Below are 5,831 nucleotides of genomic sequence, written 5' to 3'. Positions count from 1 at the left end.
CGTTTAATTATCATTAACTAAGTGCTCAATGAAGCTAATCTGTGGCATCTTCTTAGTTTTTCTAGACCCATGCAGAGAGAAAAAGCTAAACAAATATGCAAATGTGATAACGAGAAAAAATGTGATCATTGAAGCTGGACATGCACACATGCATGTGTGGGAGTGGGGGTGGGGTCAGTGCTTCAGCCTTCAAAGGATGAGACCTTGAGGCATCCATAGGACATTGGAATCAGTGACCTGAAAGATTATAGGGTGAGATCAAACAAAATAAACTGAAGTGCCTTTTACCACAAAATGCCAAAAATCCAACTTGAAATGAATCTACTTCATACAAATTATCCTTAAAAATTGGATTATATTAGTATTTTCTTTGTCGCAGGCACTGTTCTAGACTCTGGGAATTTGGTGGTAAACAAGAAAGATTGTAGTGCCAGTCTTAAGAGAGCTTAGAGCCTAGTGAGCCTACATTCACGAGTAACTTTCTTATTAAAATTGTAATAAGTGTGTCTATGGCCATGCTACCCTGAACAAGCCCAATCTTGTCTGATCTTGGAAGCTAAGCAGGGTCGGGTCTGGTTAGTACTCGGATGGGAGACCATCTAGGAAGACCAGGTGCTGTAGGTAGAAAAAATAAAAAAATAAAGGATTGTAAACTGACAAGGTCCTTGCAATCTGTAAGGTCAACCAAGGATTGCCTTGCCTAAAAAATAAAAAATAAAAATAAATAAAAATATTGTAATAAGTGCTTTAATGACTATATAATGAGATAAAAATTTTCATATTGGAAGCCTAATCTAATATGAGGAAGAGAACTGAGAGCCTTCCTGAAGAAGTAGAATATGAGATGAGATTTGCGCAAAAAGGTGTAAGGAATTAAGAGGAATTAAGGTGAAGGAATTAAGAGGATTTCGGGCACACAGCCACTGCAGCACAATGAAAAATTACCTGAGGTCCTTTGAAGCAGAGTTTGCTTTTCTTTTGTTCCCTGTTATACCTTACCACCTAAGAGAGTGCCTGGCACATAGTAGATGCTTGATAAATATTTATTGGCTGAATGAATGATTGAATGATAGGTTCTACAATAGCACTAAAGTTTTAAAATTCCTGAGCTAAAGAGATCACGATAAAAGCAAACCTTCAAAGAGTAAGCAGATTGTAGTCGCTAACAAGTCGACATGGAAATAAATTCAAGAAATAGTGTGAAAGGCACCACTAATCAAGCATCGAGTTCTGAAACAGCTTGAATCATTCCTGTTCAGAATCATAGTCCTCAGAGTCCAGCAGTTTTGCACAGGCCATATGTTAAGGAAGTTCACAGTTTAAAAAGTTGTATCTCCTCTACATGTGTTATGTAACTCTAAGCAATAGATCACTCTTTACAGGAACCAGATCAACCCTAGTAATTCCATATACCTCTGAGGAAACTATACCATGCATTGCTTATGAGTAGTTAAGGCTTGGATAGAAATATTCTTTTATTTTCTTTCAGTCTAAAATAGGCTGACCACTGACCAAGACAGAGAATTTTTATTATATAATTCTTAAGTCACTTTGCTGGATTGTTTAACTTGGACAGAAATTTAAGGCTTTAACACAAATTCATTGTGGTGAATGATTCAGGACTTGCCCCTCTTTTTTTTCTATGATTCCACTCTCTCCACTAAAGGACTGCCCCACCCACATAGTTAATTTTCTGAAAGAGTGACTTTGGTCCCTGCAGTAAAAAGAAATTTGGAACTCTACCTAAATTATTGTTTGCTCTTTCAGACTTTATACTCACCTAAATGATAATTCCCTGTTTTAACCACCTAATCTTGCTATCTCTAAATGATCACAGTATAATTTAAAATATTTATTTTGCTAATTGACATTCTTTGCTTTTCACGTATAATAAATCACTAATACCAGTAAGATCTATATAAAATCACAATTATCTTTCGATCATTTATTTGTTGAAGGTCACTACATGCAATAATAATAAATCAGAAGCTTCTGAAGGCAAGAACTATATCTTACCCATTTTTAAACTATTTTAAACCCATTTTTAAAGTGCCTAATATGTATGCATTTCCTACCTACAGCCTACTTTCTCATTGAACAAATTTTTAAATCTATTTTTATGTACCATTTATTTGGTGCCAGGCATTGAGCCAGGCACCACATTCACATGATCTCACTGATTGAATCCATATACATACAAAGTTCTAAAAACAATACTGGGTATAGAGTAAGCACTCAGTAAATATTAGCTAATAATTTCTAATTTAATCTGCATGTATCTAATAATATCTGACATGGTAGATATTGTTACTCCACACCACAAATTAAGACGTGGTGCTCAGTGGGGTAAAGCCTGAAGCAACCCGCCCAAAGTGACCCAGACAGCTTATGTCTGAAGTGAGGTTTATCTGCTCTCCCGCAACCATTTCTCACCACACATGATTTCAGAATATTTTAGGGAGGAGTTTTGTGGTTCATCAAAAAAAAACATGCACTGAAAATACAGAAATCTAAGCCCAGTTCAAACATTGCATAATGTAGAGTCCATGTTAAGGGAAGAATATTGAGTTCTCTCTGGAGAACTGAAAGTAGCAGGATAAGGAACACAGAATGCAGAGACTGCTGTATGTGGTCTATCTCATAGCACAAACCATCTTTAAGGTTCATTCCTCCACTACAATTCTGCACTAAGTAATAGCTTTGCATGTGTCACTGTATTGACACTGAAGGTGGGTATATCAGAAGCACTAACTGCTCTTGTGAAGCAAAAAGATTAATAGCAAAACAGACCCAAGATGATCAAACAAATAAAATAACTCCAAACCGGGATATATCCTATGAAGAAAGCAAACAGGATGCTGAAATATAAACTTGGTTACAGTTTTAGATATTCAGGAAGCAGTCCTTGTAGTTTTCTGATTTGCATGTTAACTTTAAAAATACAATTCATGCTATTCATAACCACAAAAGTGCATCATGAATAAGTAGAGATGTCTCATAAGTACAATGATGCTTTTAAAAATCCATTAATATAATCCATTATATTAATGGGTTAAAAACAAAACAACATATGGTCTTCATAGATTTAGGGGAAAAAGTCAAAATATACTATGTTTACATGACAAAAACTCATAGACATATTTTAATATGGGACTTCTCTTAGCCAAATGAAAGAAATTTACAGAAATACCCAGAGCCAGAGCAATGATTCTCAAACTTTAGTTTGTATAAGAATCATCTAGGAGGCTTATTAAAACATAGATTTCTGGGCTTACCCCCTTCCGCTCAGAGTTTCTGATTCATTAAGTCTGGAGTGGGGCTCAAGAATTTGAATTTCTAACAAGTTCCCAGATGATGTTGATCTTGCTGTACGTTGAGAACCTCTAACTGATACTTCTAATTATTAAATGGTAGAAAAATTTGCTGTGAAGACAGGGTCAAAAAAAGAATTCTCACTTCTACTTTACCATTTATATACTCTAAACAGAATAATAAATAACAGTAACAAGAGGGTCAAAATTGAAAAGAAAAAAATCTTTATATTTGTTCATATTGTCTTCACTGGCAGGCAATATGGTAGACTACATAGACAATCCAAAATATTCATTTAGTAAATAAGAACATTTAGTATAAAATATATATGAGTGCTTCTATATGCCAGCAAGAACCAATCAAAAAAATTAATTAAATATATGGTTTATATAAAATTGCTTCAAAAATTATAAAGTTCTTAGGGATATAGTTTAAAAAAAGCAGAAGTAATGTCTATATGTAGAAAATTTTTAAAATTTACTAAGGCAGGCAAAAGAGAACCTATGAAAGTGATAGAAAGATATACAATATTAATGACATTATTAATCTATAAATTTAATTAACCTATGATTTTAAAGCAATATCAATAAACATCTCAGCAGAACTCTTCATAGAATGTAACAAATCAATCCTAAATTCATTTAGAAGAATACAGAAAAGAGGAGAAGTAGGAGGAAATACATAAATTAGAATAGATATAAACAGACAGACTAAAGGATCAGAACAGAGAGCCCAGATATAAACACATATACAAATGAAAACTTAATATGTGAAAGAGGGACATTAGAAAGTACTGACTTTTTCAATAAATGATGGGGAAAAAAGATTTCCTATAAAGAAAAAATTTTTAAAACTTACAGATGAAAAAATTAATATAGTATTTTTATAAACCTGGATTAAGGAAAATTTCTTACGTAAGACACAAAAAATGCTGATCATAAATTTAAAGATTAATATATTCAATAACAGACGCTTCAAACTTCAAAACAAAACACCTGTAAGCAAAATTAAAAGTCAAACAACAGGGTGGGTCATGATTATTTAAATACATATAATTGACAAAAAATCACAATCTGAATTATGATTAATCAACAAAAAGAAGACAAGCAATGGACAAGAAAAACGGTCAAAAGATATTGAATAGCCACCTGACAGAAGAAACAAAGATGGCCAATAAGTTTGTAAAAAGATGTTCAACTTCACTGGTAGCGAGGGAAATGCAAATAAAATAATAAAATACAACTTCCTACACTTCAGATTTATGGAACTTTATAAAAAGCCTAGAAATCCCAGATGTTGAAGCAGATATGAAGACATGCTACCTCTCATCCTGGTGGAAGTATAAATTGGTACCAATACTTTAAAGAGCAGTTTAGCTCTATCTACTGTTCACATCCAAGAGAAATAGATTAATGCTGACACAAATGTAAATGATGATAAATGTAAACAAAGTTCAATGTACTACTGATAGCAAAAGCAAATATAATGAAATGATTTCTTTCCATTAATAGGATAAATTGTGGAAAATCATATCATAAACAATATACAACTATCCATTAAATTATTCTTACTACATACTTACACGGTTTTGAGTGGGGGGAAGTCAAATTCCAAAATTAGAACATCTTTCAATGTTTTGAAACTACAAATTAATGCAATGTAGTTAATAAAAATATTACTAGCAGAACTAATGGGTTACTCACCAACTTTAGAATAGGTGTACCATTTGGGAGATGAGAGGGTAAACTCAGGGTAACCATCTGTATCCCCAATACAGTGCATCTGATACAGTTTGCATTCACCAATAAGACGTGTTAGTGAAGACTCTAGTGTTATGCAGTCCCCAAACTGTTAGGCACCAGGGACCAGGGCTCCTATGAGAATCTAATGCCTAATGATTTGAGGTGGAACTGAGGTGGTGATGCTAGCACTGGAGAGCAGCTGCAAACACAGATGAAGCTTCGCTCCTTTGCCCACCGCTCACCTCCTGCTGTGCAGCCTGGTTCCTAACAGGCCACGGATCAATACCAGTCCGTAGCCCAGGGGTTGGGGACCCCTACTCTAGTGACTGAAATAAATAATTCCTTTCTTCATATTGATGATGGCATACTTTTAAAAAGATCTCAGCTCTTTAAAAATTTCTTTGGGAAAATTCAATGAAGCAGAACACTTCCGTAACCACTAAAGTTGGCAAGTTGCCTTGATTAAAATTGTTACCATATTGCAATGAACTTCTGGTAGTTGTTTGTGTTAATCAAATTGCAAAAAATGTCATTCTCTTAAAAAAATATTCAGTTTCACCAGCCTGTAAATCTGTATTAGCTATTCTAAGTCAGTGGTTCAAACTGAAATCCAGTACCTGGTTCATAATAATCAACTGCAGATAGATCAGTTTGAGTCACAGTCATTTGGCTATCCTAAGAGACACTGTTAATATTAAAATACTCAATGGCACCTGCTTAGCATGTTTGGCTTCATACGCTATTTCTAGTTTCTTTGTAAGTTTGCCAAGTGTTTTC

The 5,831-nt window shown here is 34.1% G+C and overlaps 1 pseudogene; it reads left to right on the top strand.

Moving 5' to 3' along the window:
* The first annotated feature begins 505 nt into the window (after positions 1 to 505).
* Positions 506 to 624, top strand: LOC120591715 (uncharacterized; annotated as a pseudogene).
* The last annotated feature ends 5,207 nt before the right edge of the window (positions 625 to 5,831 follow it).

The sequence above is a fragment of the Pteropus medius genome, unplaced genomic scaffold (genome assembly GCF_902729225.1).
Source record: "Pteropus medius unplaced genomic scaffold, Ma_sr-lr_union100, whole genome shotgun sequence".
Taxonomy (NCBI): Eukaryota; Metazoa; Chordata; class Mammalia; order Chiroptera; family Pteropodidae; genus Pteropus; species Pteropus medius.
Note: the sequence above shows the minus strand (reverse complement) of the source record. Positions and strands in the feature narration are given on the sequence as shown.